A 19,080-nucleotide genomic window follows, 5' to 3' on the forward strand; every position below is an offset into this window, starting at 1 on the left:
AGAGCAGCTTTGTGAAAGCCTGGTCAAGAAGGAACTCTGTGGCTCAGGAGGAGGAGTCTAAAAGAGGTGACTCTTGGGGAAGCTTAGGGATCCCAAGGGAATGGAAACATCCTGATGTCAAAAAGCCCTACATGATTGTATGTTCACAGTCCAAAAGGCTGTGGACTGGAGCTAAGAAGAAGACTAACTGAACAGCAGCAATTTTGCACTACTTCTATATACAGAAAGAAGAATGCAAAGTATGGAAGAAAGAGCCAGAGGTGGAAGTAGAGCCAAGCAGTAGTCAGGGAGGGGATCTCAAGGGCACTGACAGCAGGACTGAGGTACAGAGCATAAGTTCTTTTGCCACAAACACGTTAGTCCTCATTAGGCTCTTATAATTAGGATCAAATAATTAACCTTGTTTCAGATGACAGTCACAACTTAGAATCACAGAATCAGCAAGGTCCAATCATTAACCAACACTGTCAAGTCCACCATTGAACCACAACCTAAGCATCACATCTCCATGTTTTTTGAACATTTCCAAGGATGGTGATTCCATCACTTCCCTGGGAGGGACGAGGGTAGGGGGAAGCATTCCAATGCCTGACCACACTTTCAGGGAACAAATTTTTCCTAATATCCAATCTAAACTTTCCTTGGTGCAACTGGAGACCATTTTCTCTAACCTTATAACTTGGAAGGAGAGACTGACCCCTATCTCTCTACAACCTCTTTTCAGGTGAATGTAGAGAGCAGTAAGGTTTCCCCTGAGCCTCCTTTTCTCCAGGCTAAACAACACCAGCTCCCTCAGCTATTTCTCCTAGAATTTGTGCTCCAGACCCTTCACCAGCCCCACTGCCCTTCTCTGGACACACGCCAGCACGTCAATGTCTTTCTTGCAGTGAGGGACCCAAAACTGGATGCAGGGTTCAAGCTGTGGCCTCACCAGTGCTGAGTACAGAGGGACAATCACTGCACTGGTCCTGCTGGCCACACTACTGCTGATACAGACCAGGATGCCTTCTTGGCCACCTGGGCTGCCATTCAGAAAGACCTCAACAGGTGGAAGAGATGGGAAGAGAGGAACCAACTGAAATTTAACAAAGGCAAATGCAGGGTCCTGCACCTGGGAAAGAACAACCCCATGCACCAGCACAGGCTGAGGGCTGACCTGCTGAAAAGCAACTCTGTGGAGAAGGACCTGGGGGTCCTGATGGACAACAAGCTGTCCCTGAGCCAGCAGTGCCCCTGTGGCCAAGAAGGCCAATGCTAGCCTGGGGTGTACTAGGAAGAGCAATGCCAGCAGGTCCAGGGTGGTGATCCTGCCCCTCTACTCAGCCCTGGTGAGGCCACACGGGAAGTGCTGTGTCCAGCTCCGAGATCCTCAAGACAAGAGAGACGTGGAGCTCCTGGAGCAGGTCCAGTGAAGGGCTATGACGGTTATGAAGGGTCTGCAGAATCTCTCTTACAAGCACAGGCTGAGTGTCTTGGGCCTGCTCACCTTGAGAAGAGACAAATGAGAGGGGACCTCATCAATATCTGTCAGTATCTGAAGGGAGAGTGTCAAGAGGATGGAGCCAGGCTCTTTTTGATGGTGCCAAGCAGTAGGACAAGAAGCAACAGGCAGAAACAGATGCACAGGAATTTCCACATGGATATGTGGAAGAATTTCTTTACTGGGGGAATGACCATGCACTAGGTTGCCCAACAAGGTTGCGGAGTCTCTCTCACTGGAGATACTCAAGAACCATCTGGATGTAATCCTGTGTCATGTGCTCTACGATGAACTTGCTTGAGCAGGAAGGTTGGACCAAATGACCCACTGTGGTCAGCGACCATTCTGTGATTCCGTGATTTTCCACAGGCCCAGCACAGGAAGCAGGTTACATGAAAACAGAAAACATGGGGCAAATAAAAGCTCTTGTTGAAATAGACCCTTTCTCATAAGTGAACAGGGTAGTATGGACCTCTTACTCTTCAAGGAATTCTAAATCTAGCTTTGAATAATGCTGGACAATAAATTTCTGATCTTTGCTAAAAAGTCTAGATGTTGGTCTGAAGCAATCACACCAATTGAAAACTTTATGCAATACTCTATTTCTATTTTTGTTTGCTTAAATTAAAATTCCTATTTATGTATCCTTACACCTCTTGCTTGTTATTATTTTTCTTTCATTTGTCAAAAGATCATTATAATAACCCTTTCTTCATACTGTATCTTATTCAATCTACTTAACAGATAACTACATTTATCTTAAGTTAAATCTGTTTAGCTTACCCTCTACTTCTTTCACTACTTAGCCCAGTTATATCTGTTCCTCTGCTTTGATCCCCTTTAGATTTCCACAGTGTGGTGTCCAGCAGTATACAAAGCATCCTTCCCACATTCAGAACAGACAGGCTCTAGGAGGATAATCTGCCTGCTTTAATCAGCTATGGCCCTTTTCAATAATTTTGGTTTTTAGTCTCTTTTCTCCCTGAAAGTAAAGGAGTTTGAGGTTGTGGTGTTTTTTCGTTTTTTTTTTTTTTTTTTTTAAAATGAGGTGTCCAAAGAAAGTTGCACTTTTTTCTCAGTCCCTGTCTGATTGAGAGACAAAACCAGCTTGAGAAGGTAACTAGGCCCTAAGAGAGCATTAGTTGTGAGGCATAAAAAGAGATCTCTCACTTGGCAGAAATAACATAGTTAAAAATCTTGTGTAATAATTCATGCTGTCTTTTCCTTCTCCGTCTTCTTACCAAACCACAGCATTATCCCTTCACCTCCATCATAAAACAACAAAACAATATAGAATATAAGCAGAGGTCTGATCAGAAAGAATTTGGGAAAGGGTGGCAGAGATCCACTGCAAATCAGCATGTTAGAGATTGAAGTTTGTTGTCAATAAAAGTGGAATTAATTACAGTTTCAATCTTTGGGCAAATGGTCCATTTAGACTAGAAACTGCCCATAAAGTTGAAGCAGTGCAGAGAAGTTCCTGCTCTAAAGAAACACTTTATTTCTAATGCCTGGGGAAATGGCACCAAATTATTCAGTGGAGCACACAGGCAGACTTTTTTAGGCTATAACACAACTCAGCCTGTAGACACCCCAGGCGCCTGACCAACAAATCATACCAATTTTTCAGGCTATAGTTGGGTACCTTTTATACAGGAAGTGGGATCACCACAGACCTTAGGAGGTGTCTTCAGTTTGCTGTGATCACTGTTTTCCTATGCCCTACAGCAAGGTCAGTGAAGACCATGCAGAAAATTACATTTGCCCATGTACCACATTGTTTGCCAAGAGCTGCTGGGAATAAACAAGGGCAGTTTTGGTGCATGACCACGTTGCTCCTTCCTGTCTCCAGGCCACAGCTGAGTAAATAGAGCTCAATGTTGCATGATGAAGAAAGAAAGAAAAGACGGAAGGTACCAGTCAGAATGAGTGAAAACTAGAATCCACAACTGCCACTTTGGTTGCTACCACAAATTACTGCATCTCAAGTTCCAGTAACAAATGAAGCAAATCATGGAGTGTTTAAATCTGACCCCACAGCACAGGGCAGTGAGATACACACACTCTTACCATGCCCTTGCAGTGGAACAAACTTGCTCATAACCATATGCTTAAGGATGGAGATTGCAGTCTCCATGTTAATCATGTTCATTTACAGCTGAACTAACACTTCACTCTTCTACTAAAAAAGGGCTAATAACAAATTCCAAAGCCAATTTAAAACAACGGCTCACTAAGAAGGAACCTAACAGGAAGTACTTTGACAGTTCAGCATAATTTTTGCTCTACTAGACTTCACATTCTTGACTAGCTTGTACTGGTACTGAGACCATGCCACCAGCAAAATCCTAACCCTTTCCCAAAGACTGGATTGTCCTGAGAGTAGTTTATTGTCTTTTAGTGCCTGAGGCAGACTGTTTCTCATGTTTCAGAGATACAGAGGAGAAAGAATTTTGTCCATGTGGTACAGTCTAAGAAGGTAACATTTTCTGGATAAAAATGGCCTACCTTGAGAAACATGGAGGCAGCTGCTTTGTACTTCCCTGGCTTTTAAAGCACATATTAAAGCTGTTTCTGGTTTGTATGTGGCTAACAGATGGCACACAACCTCACTCACACCTGGAGCGATGCAAACTCCAGGAATACTAAATGATGTGTTAATGCTGCTGTCAGTGTTGTGTGTGAAGTGTAGACACACCTGAATTATCTTAAAACCAGTTATCTTCCATAGTGACAGCCACCTAGACATAGAAGCCTGCAGCTCAGTGAAGGCTGTAAAATCTACCCAGGAAGCCAATAAATATTTAGGACTTAGCCTGAATTGCAGTCATTGCTGCTGTATCTAGGCTGCTTTCAACACAAGAAGTAGCTATCTACAATGCTGTCACAACATTGTGACAGCTATAAAAATGCCCAAAGCAGTAGGAGAATACTTACTGCAGCTGGTGTATGAAATCTGCCCCAAAAAGTCACATTATTAGCTTCCCAGAAACACAAGGATTGCCCTGATGAATATACATTAAAGTTCCCTATTCCCATAATTTTTTATGTACAACCAGTATCCAAGCAGACTGGAGCCCTGAGCAATGTAGCTGTCCCCTCTGAATTATGGTAGGACACACAATTTCCACAGGTCGTTTTTCTACCACAGTCATGAAGTCATTCAAGAGTCATAAAGGCATAGAGCTGTAAATCAGTCTCCTGCAAATATAACAGAGAACAGCCTAATTTATTTCTTTTTTTAAGAGCTGGAAGAGTATTTTCTAGCCTTTAGTTTTTTAGTGTTTCTGGTGTAAGTACCACATATTTAGGATTCTCCCTATATCCATGAAGGATTGCAACATTGTAGAAAACAACAAAAAACCCAAAAGCCCTCCAAAATAAAAGTCTTATGTGTTCTCATGCTGTCTACAGGACCTACAATTTTACAAAAAAGTGAACATAAACATGAGCATTGACAGTACTGCAATTTCACAAGTATCATCTGGCTAGCAGGCAAAACCCTGCATGTGCCTTGTTCACAGGATACCTATGGCCTAATTTCCTCCATATATCTACTGCTAATAACAATCAAAAAGCCAAGAATTCTAGAGAAATTAATCCATGGATAAGACTGAGCATATTCATGTAAGACATGTACAGCAAGATTCATTTTGCTCTTGAAGTGTACAGACAGCTTCTACAATCATTAAATCATAGTCCAAGGAGTGTAGGAGAATCAGAACAAAACTAAGAGAGACCCACTTGTTACTTCTAAGCAATAGGAAAATGCTCTAAAAGCCAAAGATTGATGCTAGGTCAGATAAAAAACAATTTATTCTTTTTAAAGGAAGATTTTCTAGTGAATACTTTAAAGAGGATAATGGTAAAATCTAATAGTAAAATGGTATCATGGATCAACATAAGAATCTGTTCTTTACATGGAGTCTTGAGCATAAGTAGCTTTTAATACTGTGGCTTTGTACCAAGGTCTGGCATATATTATTTCTATATTTTATACATTTCATCAATTACTAGCATTTTCTTATTTTAACAACTGGATGCATTCACCCTGTCTTCCTGATGATGAAGTTCAACATGCACCTAAGCCAAACTAAACTTTTACTCCTGCTCAAAGGCTCACTCCTCTTTCTTCTTTCCCATCACTTGCTGGTGGCCACATGGCTCTGAACCACCCCTCATACCAGCTCTGCCACTCAACACACCTCTCGCTGAGAAAATTCAACTTTTTCCCTGGGCTAGTGAATTGCACTGGCTCTCAGAAATATGTGATGAAAGCTCATGCAAAGCAAGCTGTGGAAGAGCACAGCCAGGTGCAGGGAAAAGGGAAGGAGGTGGATAAGGACAGCAGATTCATTCCTCCTCAGCAGAGAAAAACTGTTAGATATTAGAGGCTTAAGTAGTTCCCTGCTTAAGACATTTTAATCCTTAAAGTCCAAGATGTGTGCAAGGCAAATGTCCTGAGATTAGAGATCCTCCTAATCAAAAGCAGATTCAGCTTTACCTGCTGTACTTGCACCCTGCCTGCTGTGATGGTTTGTGAACCCTCTGGTATCAGACACATTTAAGACAGAACTTCTGGCATCCCTACTAACCATGCAGGCAGATGAATTCAGGTTACCCACAAACCTACTCTTTCCACTGATACTGTTTAGGTGCTCCCATATGGGATCCCAGGACACCCTCAGGAAAGGACCCCAGAAGCCTTTGTGTCTGCCATGACATGACAGCAGAAGCAGACAGGGTAACTGAAGAATGCACAGAATAACTACAGTTTGGCTCAGATAGAAAGGTACCTTCAGCAAGTGGCTGCACCCTGGATTGCCTCCCCTAACCTGTGAGAATACGAGCAAAATCCTGCCAGACATAAGGGAAGGGAGCTGCTGCAGGTGAGCAGTCTTCACAAACAAGATGTTTTGCACTCTGCAGAAGGCACATGACTGCAAAAAGCAGACTTAGGTGACTCCTGTTAACAACAGATAAAAACAGTCAGTTTATGATGTGAAAAAACAAAGAGTGAAAGAGATTTAGTGAGATTTGCTAGGAACAATCTATGTGACTCAGGACGAATATAGTGGAGAGCTAAGCAGACTGACCTAAAAAGATTTGTTGGGGGAGTGTTGCAAGAGAGAACAAGGAGAGAGGATTAGCATTGTGACTGAGCAGAAAGCCAGTTCTTAAGTACTTGGGTAAGAAGAAAAAGATTCAGCTGCAGCTGATACGAAGAATGAAGTAATTTGTTCTGGAGGTAGCCTGGACAGTTCATATGAACTGAGAAATGAGTCTATTATGGGCAAAGCTTGTAGCATCCTATCTTGAGCAAGCTAAAAATTTTAAAAAGAGTTAAATCTTCTAGATGGTGTGATTTTTTTCCTGCACTTTGATCTTGAGCCCTTTTATCAATAAACCACTTGCCAGATTAACAAAAACAGAAAATGAATTTATACAGAACTGCTCCAATTCTATCCCCAGAATCCAGATTCTTTCTGTTTATACAAATGTTAATCATCCTCTAGTCTCTTTCACATGCCCCATAATTACCCTTTAGTATGAAGTGTTTCATGTGGCAGCATTACTTCAGCTTTGAGTGAATGCTACTCAGGGCACCATGAGCTGTGCCAGAGGTACAGTCCAAGGCTATCATTTGGTGTGCTTATGTGGCTAACATGGCACATCCACAAACTGAAAAATTCAAACTTTCATTAGAAACATAGAGAAAGTTTTCAGCCCTCATAGTTGTAGAAAAAACATTCCAATACTCAAAGAGTTTAACTGATACAGTGTGATATTCCTGAACCCACAGAAAATCTGACACATGACTGAAGTTTGATCTTTTCCCTTTAGGAACCTAAACAGTATACCTAATGCAACACTAAAGACAATGTCAACTCTTTAATTTCTTGTTTTAAGTCTAGAGCGGGACATTGAATGTAGTTTGGGCTTAAAGAATTCAGAGTTCCTAAAGTGCAAGGAAAGCAAACAATAAGAAAGGAGAAGCAGCCACAACTTCTGGCAATATTTCCAGAAGCAGAAAAAGACGATAGAAGATGACAAACAAAAGAGTCTGGTTTAAATTTTCCAGTACATAGTTGAATACAGGAACCAGATGGTGACTTAAATGGACACCCAATTTTCTCCATGCAATGTTCTTTAACATTTACAAAGATAAATCCATGCATATTCCAAAGCACATATAATCCTAAAGATATGCTCAGCTCATTGAGTGTGATCTCTAAGGACATTTAGCTTTCTAAAAAGGACACAGGCCTAGTTTTGTGGACTACAGTATGAGAATGTATCATGTTTCAGAGGCATAGCAAACCCAGACCAAAACAACACAAGACAGATAAATGGCTTTTAACACAGATCAACTAGAAAACTAGAAATAGGGTACATTTCAGAGTGAAATTAATTTATAACTGAAATGCCATAACATTAGACGTTTTTTATATGTGTCCACTATGAAATTATTTTTTCCTTTCACTCTAAGGTTACTAAAGACATAACTAGCCGATCTCCCCAGCTATAGGTGATTTAGCCTGCTTTTATCTTGTTCAACAGCTGACTTTTCCTCACTTTGAGAGGTTTTCAGTCACTTGTGTAGAAAATAATCAATCCAATGCCAGAGCTAATTGGTCTTTTAAACAATAAGGAGAAAACACTCCTGTGGAAGTTCTGACCATCTGGGGGGCAGACTGCTCAACCACTTGAAACAGGACGCACAGCACTCTTAATAGTGAAGTACAGGAATGCCGGCAACACTTTACTGAAGGAGACCATCAACATTTCCCCAAGCTCCCAAACAGCAGCAGTAAGCTTTAGACAAGATGTGGATCAGCCCCTACTCAAGAAAACAAGTTGTCATTAAGCTTAAGATCTTCAAAACAACTGAAGAATTCATGGTTACACATCACGAGATGGGCAGAGTAAATGGGCAGGTGGTATGCAGCTGTATTTCAGTCAATGCAGGACCTTACATATCCTCCCTCGGATATGCACTAGGACTAGTGACAATATGGCCAGTCTTCAATTAGTGTTTGGTATTTCCTTTCTGCTTTGGGAGCTCCAAGAAATACAATTAGCTGGCAGACAGCTCATCTGTGTCATGCACACAGGGTCAGGGAGCAGAAGAAAGCTATGACAGTGACCTAAAAGAAAGAGGAGGTGGAGGATAAGGAAGACACACAATGAACTGTGGAAATGCTGAAGATTGCTGTAGCAATGTAAGATCAAAGATTTCTTTGATTTCCAGTTTCTTTCTAGACAATTTTTCCAGGAAACATCAGTGAAAGGTTCCAATGATCCAGCTCTGATAGAATAAGGTATTTTCAAATACGTGTTCATATGGCACAAGGTGGCCTGTAAAAGCATGAGGTGCAACACTCAACTATTTTTTCATAACAATGAAAAAAACAGGAATGTTTTGGACTTTCCTCTTTTAGTGACTTCTTTGGAAGAAACATTCAAAGTACAGTGCAGCTGCTACTAGCACCCAATGGAAGAGACACAAATAATTTCAGCATAATTCGTATCATGACTAGGGATAGCCTTGTGTGTCTTTCTGACCCTGCTCCACATCAACTCTTAACTAATCCACTACAAGGTTTTGAACAGTTAACTGCACCTTTACCAAGAGCTGTCATCACAGCAGGCACTCTGATACTGCTTCTCTGAAACTCATCCATCGCGAGCCCAGCCATGAAAGAGACAAGTTCAGGCATGCAAAGAATGGAGAATTCCACATGCCACCAAGGGTGATACCAGCATGCAACTACACGAAGCAGTCAACTCACTGTGGCTGAAACTCAAGAAGCGGATCCACAAAGCACTGAAGGATCTAGAACATCTTTCTCTGTGTACTTTTGTTCACTTGGAACCATTTGACTACCTGACATAAACATGCATCTTCCAAGAACTGAAAGCCACCAGCAGGCCTGGCCATTCCGTGACTTTACTGCACAGTATATTTACTAGAGGTTTACATACAGTATAATCCCAAGTACCCAGACTGTGGGCTAGTTTTCTCCAATATTCTTTCGGAAGTTATAGTGCCTAAAACAACGGTCTGAAAGGAAATGACATGGTTTTTAGGAGCCTCCAAATCAACAGTTAAAGTCTCTATTCATAAAAATAAATATGGTATCTGGACCTATGCTTGGGCAGTGTCGTTCAGTCATGTAAAATGCTCTTAAACACACCAATATTGAGTCTCTTTTATGAGTGTGAAAATTTAAAAATAAAATGAACCTCAAACAAAGCAAGTCTATAAGACAACTGGCTGGAGAAAGGTAATCTGGTTAATGACAAGACTGAAGAAGTCATCATTAGTTATTTAGAAGGAAATGCAGTGGAGCATGTAAGCTTCACAGAGAATGCCTGGAGCCCATTACAATATCAATGAGCTAGATTAATGATTGTAAATGACCACCACTACAGAACTGGTCTGAATACAGAACAGAATGAATGCACTAAGAGAAACCTGAAACAACAAGGCATCCAACTGCTCCTTTTAAGAGTATGCTTTTGGCTAAGGTTCTGTAATGTCCCTTGATTTTAACTCTTACAACACTCTACTGAGCTGTGTGTCCAAAAAAATGTAATATTTTTAGATTGAAAAGAGAGAGAAAAAATGTTTGTTTTCTCTGTATTTCATATGGAAAAATATGTATTTAATAAAAATTTAACATAGATACTAATTTCTAAAAAATGAAACAAAGCCTTTTCTTTTTTTATTTTTTTTTAAGAAAGTTCTACACTTTTCCATTAATCCTGGAAGTTTTTTATGGACATAATGCATCTTTGTCAAAGTTTAACTTAAATGCCACCTATTTTACAGCTAAATAAACTTCCTTGGGCCATGTACCATGAACCACAAGTTAAGAATATTTTGCTGGAAGAAAGTTCAGGCAAATGTCCTAAATATTCAAGCATTATGCCCTAACACTGATGCTATGCATATATTATGGTAATCAGAGAAGTGTAAGAAACTAGACAAAAGAGCAAGTTGTTGCAGAAAGAGAAAAGGACACTTTCTTGTTGTTGTACAGTGCTTTCTAGAGGGGAATAAAAGGCCATCTACTGGAAGATAAGTGTAGAGAGGATTCCATACTGTAATCCTGGCTTGTTAAAACTGAAAACAGAATTCAGTTGTGTAATCTTTTTCAGCCTCATAATGAGGACAGGCTCTTCAAGATCTTTGTAAGGATCTTTATATCAGGAGCAATAAAAAGGAATATCACTTAACTCATTAGTTGTGGGATGATAACTTTGCATAGTGAGCAAATGATTTTTACTAGATATGATATGCAAGTGATTTTTCCTAAAGGATGCATGATCAGTTTTCTGTAGAATCCTGGGTGGATTGCTGCTGTGATGCAGGCTACTGAGAAGACAACAACAACAAGAGAAACAACACACCATCTCTAAAAGATGTAGGATTGTCCTTAGTTGGAAGAGAGGATGACAGGAGTACTAAAACCCCACAGTTACTTCTGACTAACCCATTAATAGCAACAGTCAGTGACATGGACCATCCACAGTGAGTAACACTGTATTAACCTCTACTAGCAGCTGGGGCCTCAGCTACATTGCTCTAACACAACTGTACTCTTTGTGGTTTCACTTACATTTTTTCATCTCCCATGCAACAATATCCTGACTGTTCAGCAAAAAAACCATCATGGAAATGCAAGTATGGTAAACCCTAAGAGGAGGAAGGAGATGAAAGCAGCTCTTTAAGCATCCCCAGCCATTGAAGACTTAGAACACACATGTTCCTTTTATTTCCTGCAATATCTGCCCTTTTTTCCCATTCGAGGTTAAGACTTATGGAGCAAGTCTGAAAATCAGATGGTGCAAATCGTACAGCAATATAGCTGTAAGAAGCACTTCAATATAATGTATTTCAGCATGTGTTCTTGACTCAAAGGACGTGTGCTGCATCTTTCAAAGCAAAGCTTGAAAGCTGAGGTCCTATTCGCTCCCTGCAATTAGAAATATTTCTTAATACTGATGGGAAAAAAATTGCTTCCTGGTGTTTCTGGCAAAAGAACTCTATGTCAATTCACTGCATCAGATGTAGCTGCATTTTAGGAGTACTTTATGTGAAGTGGATGATAAAAAAGGGGATTCTATACGAATGTATTAATTTGTACTCTCACTTTCATGCCACATTTAAAGGTAGCATCCATCCTTTCAGTTGTCTTTCACATGAGTTATCTTCTGTCTGGATCTGTTTCAGGCTTTGCTGTGCCAAGTTCCTGCCTACATGCAGTACTAAGGGCTCCAAAACTAGTAGTGCTAGCTCTTAAGAGATTCAAGATTAAATGAAATTATTAACACATAGGGGATCCAAAAGGAAAGCAAAAAATATCCCATCTCTAAGAATCCTCAGAGACATTCAGCAGACAAATGCGAGACAGTTCCTCAGTTACTAGAAAAATAGAGAAAGTGACTCTGGATTGGAGAGTATGGGCCCATGTGCCAAAACAAGACTTAACTGATCCTGGAATTGAAAACAGGAAGAATAGGGGCCTTTAGGAGTCATGCTTGTAGGCAACAAACAATGATGAAGTTCAAGGTTTCTAAATGATCTCCACTAAATGGGATATGTTTGGAAAGTCACTTTGCATGACATGTTTATCAAGGAAAAAAACAAATCTTCTCACTATTTACTTTTGTGCTTTCCTTTTAGGAGGATGTTTTCTGGGGTTTGGTAAAGAACAAACAGATGAGTGCCACAAAGGGAAATAGACTGAGAGCCTTTATGTGTACATCTCATTTTCACTTGCAGCTTTGTATACACAGCTGTGACCAGAACAGACTTTTGCTGAATGAGGGACACGCAGTTCTGCAGCCACTGCCACAGCAAAAGGAAGATTATCATTACTTGCTTTGCAGTTAAGGTTTAAAATAACAAATCAGTGAATTATTTGGAAATTTAATTAGCTTTTCTTTGAATTTCTTTTCTTTTTGAACTGCTTGTCTGTATTACTCTAAAGTCTTTCCATAAATACAGTGTGGATTTGAAAGCTTCCAGAGCTAGACAGATTAGATTCTAATTTCAATGTCTTAGTAAAAATGTTACCTATTCTAGATGTTTAAAAGGAAGCACTGAAAATACTTTCCATTATACCAATTAGGAAACAAAAAGAAAACCATCCAACTGCTAGAAGTGTCTTGTATAGCAGGAATATGTGGAGATGCAGGAGCGAATTTGTTGCTGCAGTAATGTGCCTTCAGATGCAAAATAGAAATAGGGACAGAAGAGTTTTGACTAGAAAATGTTAGTACAACATATTCTTCTTCTTTTCAGTATTTTAGTATTTCTAAGTGTGAATACTACTGGTCACCAACATAAGATTAATGATAATGATATATAACCAAACAGCAATGTCTGATTCAAAAATGTCCAAAAGCTGTAAGGAAAAAAAAATTGAATTAAGGAGTAAATTTAAGCAGGCAAAATAGTATCTAGAATGTTTAAGCAGAAAGAGAAAAATTTATGATTTTCTCAGAAAAGTGATAATGTTCAGCTCAGTGATTGTCATATTTGTCACAGATGAAACACACAGCTGCACACAGGATATCTGGGACCCAATCACATTTTCTCCCCAGTGTAGGAACATAGGAGAAGAACATAGTGGTCTAATTATTCATGTTTAGGCATTTTATAACATGTTAAAAGTTGATATATAACATTATAAATAGGGATCTGTAATTCTTTTACAAACTTGGCTATCATGGCTTACAAGCATTAAAGGGAATAGAAAACATGGCATGAATGAACAATGTAGATTACTGAAAAGTTATAAAAGGACCAAAATTGATACTATCCCCAGTATCTACAGCAGTTAGAAGACACTAGTACATTCACACGTTTTAGGTAGAAAAGCCACATCACTTTTCTATGCAGAGACTGAAAATAAACAAACCAAACCCTAGAAAGCAAAGTACTGGCACTCTCAACCCCCAGAAAGCTAGAAATCCCTTGGAGAAAGAAAATGGTTACCTAACAGGGAAAACCCAGTGATCTGTGATACAAATATAAACTAACATAGCAAAGTGAAATCAGAAAGTGACTGGAGAAATTCTACATGATCCTCAGGTGGAAGATGACAGTATACCTTATAAACAAGCCTACATAACATTTGCTATCGACACTTTTCTCTAGGGAGACTTGGAGATACTAGCACTGGTATCTCAGAGAGAATGTACATTTCAATCACACCAAGTAAAGGATTCTAATTTAGGAAAAGGGACTGTAGAATCAGGAATGCAGCAGACAATAACAAAAACCATAACTGCTTCATCCTGCATCAGGTCTGACACTGAAGAATACCTGATATTACACAAGCAAAGCTCAGAGGTTCAGCCAGTCTGATAACTGTGACACTGCTTATTTCCCACTGTGCACCCAGCCATACTGGTGTGTTGCACACAGCAGAAGCCTTGCCATTTCATAAGATGATGAATGTAGTGCTTTCTTGCTCTGAACATGAGCTACAGCTTAAGTAGAACAATAAAGCAAAGAAACTTGTTTCCTCCTATTTACTTAAGACAGGCACAATTGCCTCCTCTGCTCTTAAATTATGTCCCCCAGACTTTTGACTTTGAAAGCAGAAGGCCTTGGGTCAGAAGAGATTCTGCTGTCACAGAATGAAAAAGGAATTAGAGTATCTAATGTATTCAGAGACCCAGAGCTACATGACTGCCTATTCAGCATAGAACATCCACAGGACAGGGTCGTGCATTTAAGTCAGCTACCCAACACTAGCTAGATCCTTCTGTTATGGCTCTGGACTCAAAATACTGAAAATTTTCTTCATTAATTTGGCTGGGTAGATTATTGCTAAAGCTCAAATTAAGCATTATTGCTAACTGAAGGGATGAGAAACAAATGAACCGAATCATCAATTAAGAGATTTAAAAGCACAGCAAAGCAGACAGTCACTAGTGGTCTGAAAAAACCTCTGTGTATTAAACTGGTTAGTATTTAAATTTTTAAAATTTAAGGACATATGTGTTTCTATTTCTAGGGTTTTCCTTGTCTGTTCCAAGACAGATCATCCTGTGAAACTGGAGCCCAACATTAGCTGTACAGAAGGAAGGTCTTTAAGTGATAGTACATGATACCACATTTAACAGTGTTCCTGTGCCAATCTGCATAATGAGTGGGGGATGAAAAGCAATAGTTTTTCTTCATGTACAGCTCAGTGAGGACAGTTCCAAGCCTGCCACACAAAACTGCTTTAATAATGCAATCCAGTGTCTTTGATTTGAGGAACACGCAAAAGAATAAACGACCTATTAATCTAAATTTTCTCGTTTGCCTGAAAGTACAAAGCGGCAATGAACAAACCTCTTGGCTACATTAAGTGTACTGAAATGCAAAACTGCTTCTTTTCTCACCCTACAGTCACTCAGGAAAAAGAAGGGTAGAGAAGAGGGGAAGAAGAGAACAGGCAAGGGAAGCAGAAATGGTTTTAATAGAAACTGCTCAGTTAAAACACAGGGCACAACAAATTCTGAAGAAGGGCTTTCAACCATTGCCACACGAAGGCACTTCACTGCAAGTGGATATGCTCAGAAGATGAGTGCCAGAGATAGCCCTACTTAGTAAAGAGAAAGAATCCTCAGGCTAACCAGCTCTGAATTGAGCTGGTACTGGCAAGACTAAGGAACCACTGGTAATAGCCTGAACAATGTTTTCAGTGGTTTTGTTTGTTTTGGGAAGCTTCAATACCAAATACAGTGAACACTTTGATTAATGTTAGTCTCCTGACTGTCTGCAGTGGTGTGTTTTGCTCTGTTATTCTAATGTACTTGCAGTCAGCAGAGGTGCTTTCATTATCCATCCACTAATTTTAACATCAGAAACAGAATTATTCTAGAAACACTGTCAGTCTGACTCAGTCTGAGTCTGTTGTGCTCAAACACTACGAGTGTGGTTGGAGGATATGTTTAGGCATTTGGCTAAGCAGTTTTGGCAAACATTCTTGGTTCCCCTAGAGCCTTTTTCACAGTTTGAGAAGAGTAGATATATATTAAAGTTGCTTGTTAAAGCAACTTCATTACGTCTATGGTCTGAGTAAAACATGCATAGTTTTGTTCAAACTCTTCTCTGTATGTAGAGCAAATTATAACATAATTTGCTCAGAGACTTAAGAAAAAGAATAAAGCTACTTCATTGGCTGTAGTACCAGTGGGCTAGTGGGCTTTTGGAAAAAATAGAAAAAAATATTCTGTCAACTTTGGGATGAACAGAAGAACAATAAACTGAAAAAATGCGAGGGCCTATCCATAGAGGATTTAATATCTGTATATCTGTCATTTAAGCTTCAATAATATTTTTTATATGGAAAGTTCAGGAAAACACTAGAAATACCTGCAAGCAGGATGTTTTCAGTAAAATGTTATGTGAGTCAATAAACAGGTCATCTTTGTGCTTTGGCTCCCACTCTTCCACATGCAGTTAAAGCCAGACAAGACAAATTCAACAAGCTGTTGATGACTTATGCTACAATTGTAAACAAGAGATCTGAAGTTATATATAAATTGGTTTCTGAGGAATAAAAGTTTGATAGTGTTAAGAGCAGGCCTGGCCTAGCAGGCCTTTTATAACACCATCAGACAAAGCTGTAATATAAACATAAATTTTATACAGGGTCTTCTACTGCAAAGGGAAGTCTTATTCTCCCTTACATTTCATTCCCACTCTCTCCATTATTCCAGCAGAGCTGCCTATACAGCCTCATTACAAACAGGACAAATACTAATGAAACTGAAATTTTTTTTACAGGCTACTTTTAGTTTGGATCACTTCTGTGCTGTCTTCACCACACAGCCAACTGCACCTCCACAAAGAAAGGAAGAAAATCAGTAGAGAGGAAGGCAAGGAGTAGTCCTTCTCTCACCAGTGCCAACCTAACAGTCCTTATCCGGCCACAGGCTTGGTTATCTTCCTCGAGCAGAAGCAGTTTCCTTGCAAGTCACCTGGCAGCACAGCTGGCCACAGGACTCCCAGGCAAACTCTTTTCTCCACAGTCTGAAAGCAAAGTATCACCTTCCTCAGAATGCAATCCACAACATGTCCCTACCTCCAAAGCACACAAGAGAGTGACAGACAATGCTTTATAAATTATAGTAGCTGCAAACACTAGAAAACATTAGAAAACATTACTGAAATCCATAATATTCCTGTAAAAAAAATGAAGTCAATGCCAGTGCAAAAGCAGGAAATTAATCTCCTGGAGAGTAAGCTTAACTATCTCCTGCATCACACAATTCTAAATCATTAAGGAAATAGCTTATGGTTATTAAAGCTAGAGCATTAAAGGGATAAATCATTCTGAATTTATCTGCTGAAGAATCTCTTACGAGAGTAAAATCTTGAACTAAAGTTAGTGAATAAGTGTCAGGTGCCTCCAATTATATCTTCCAGTAGCCACCGTGTGAAGAAATTTAAGGTCATTTAATTAAGGACAAATGAACATTTAACCAGTCACTTTAGCACTCAGCAGTGGTGTATGAGCCTCTATGTTGTAGCATCAGAGACTGCATTTTATTAAAGAACACTGGAACATCCCTTGCTCTGGGCAATAAAGTCATTAGTGCAGCTAGTTCCACCCCCTCTTCTGCGTTTATGTATTTGACTTGGAAAGGTGCATCTTCTTCAAAAGTGCCATGTTTGCCTTAAGGTATTCCAGACAAGTCAATTTTCTTTACTAGTAATGGCAGTACATACTCTTTTGAAGTTTTGGAGTTTGTTGGTTTGGGTGGATTTTTTTCAAGAGTTACTCATAACTATCAGGTGGTTGAAAGTGTAGTAATTAATTTTGAAATTACCAGATTAGATTTCTCTGCAGAGAGTGGGTTATTAATAGCTAAAGAGTTCAAAATTCTGAAAATCCACCCACAGTTGAACTGACATGCCAACATAAGGCCTATTTTGCCTTTGCTGTCAGCTTCTATCATTTATAAGACTTATTATTCAGCTTTTTAAATGGCAAACATCATTACAGCAAACCACTCTAACTTGACTAAACTGAAAAACCTGCTTTTGGATCTCCACAGTTTAAAAGAATCTCTCCTTCCACTCAATAGAATAAGGATGAGCAGAGATAAATCCATTTATAGAAAATAACCTTTTTAGAAACTTTATGAGATTGCCTAAACACTGAATTTTTGATCTTACATTACAAATTCCTGTATCTGAAACTGAATTTTTTCCCTATTTACTCCTTCAGGTGTTTTGGAAGTCATGCAAAGAATAGAACAAGGCTTTGTCCAAGCTGTTACCTGATTTTATGCACAATTTAGAAAATTAATGAAGAAGAAACACCTGCTATGGAATTTGTTCAGCACATGGAATACATGGCAGTACATGGAGTAAGAAGGCTGTTAGAATTCATCAATTATTTCAGTAATGTAAGTCCTTGTTTATCTCAAAAAAACAAAACCAAAAACTTAAGGAAAAGCTCTTTAAAGACATGACAGTAATACAACATTGTAAATATAAAAAAAATGCTAAAATCAGGAATGTGCAGAAAACTACCTCAAGTCTGTATAAATTATATTAACACTTCCTCCATTATGCAAACACTGTTTTGAAGCATTATGCTGTTACAGATTTTCTCTTAGTTACTTCATAACATTTATCATTCTTGCATACTTCATACCAATTTCATTGTCACAGTGCTGCCAAACATATTTATTGACACATTTTTGTATTATACTTTACTTGGATTAAATATCACACATTTCCTTGTGAGGGGAAGAGGAGGGACAGGCACTGATCTCTTCTCTGTGCTGACCAGAGACAAGATCCATGAGAATGGCCTAAAGTTCTGTCGGGGCAGGTTTAGGTTGGATATTAGGAAAAGGTTCTTCACCCAGAGGGTGGCTGGGCAGTGGAACAGGCTCCCAGGGAAGTGGTCACAGCACCAGCCTGACAGAGTTCTAGAGGTGTTCAGGCACAGGGTGTGACTCTTGGGGTTGATCCTGTGCAGGGCCAGGATTTGGACTCAGCGATCCCTATGGGTACCTTCCAGCTCAGCATATTCTGTGATATATTCCTTTCCAAAAAGTGCACAGCCTACTCAAGATGAAATTCAGATAGCAGAAGAGATTAAGTTCTCTGCCAAACATTGACAATATTTTAAATACTTTTATGATATATTTCAAGTGGAAGAGTCAAGTTAAATTCATCTACTATTAGCATAAATCTTTCATAGATTCCTAAACAGTATAAAAATAAATAAAACAATGTAAAAAAAAAACCCAAAACATCTGACAGTAGCAAATAATACTGAAAAGCCAGGAAATTGCAGAAAACTGGGAAGAGAAACAAAATGAAGCTGGTAAAAAAAAGTCAGGGAGAAAAGAGAAAGATAATGATATCAGGAGAAAACTGTAGTAATGATAGTCCTCTTGACATTTTGCTACATGGGGGGAAAAAGTAGTGTTCAGAAAAAGCATGTACTGTATTTAATCTGATACATATCATCCTTCTTTTTCTGCAAAATCCAAAACATTTTCCATTCCAATGATAATTTGCGAGGATGTCAGTATTGGAGTGGTACTTAACATATTAAAAAATT

At 39.2% G+C, this 19,080-nt stretch overlaps 1 protein-coding gene across 1 annotated transcript in view; it reads right to left on the reverse strand.

The window, feature by feature from the left end:
* The window catches only part of CSTPP1 (centriolar satellite-associated tubulin polyglutamylase complex regulator 1), a 79,130-nt gene that overhangs the window by 15,203 nt on the left and 44,847 nt on the right, over positions 1–19,080 (reverse strand). The window lies entirely within an intron of this gene.

This window comes from Ammospiza nelsoni, chromosome 6 (genome assembly GCF_027579445.1).
Source record: "Ammospiza nelsoni isolate bAmmNel1 chromosome 6, bAmmNel1.pri, whole genome shotgun sequence".
Taxonomy (NCBI): Eukaryota; Metazoa; Chordata; class Aves; order Passeriformes; family Passerellidae; genus Ammospiza; species Ammospiza nelsoni.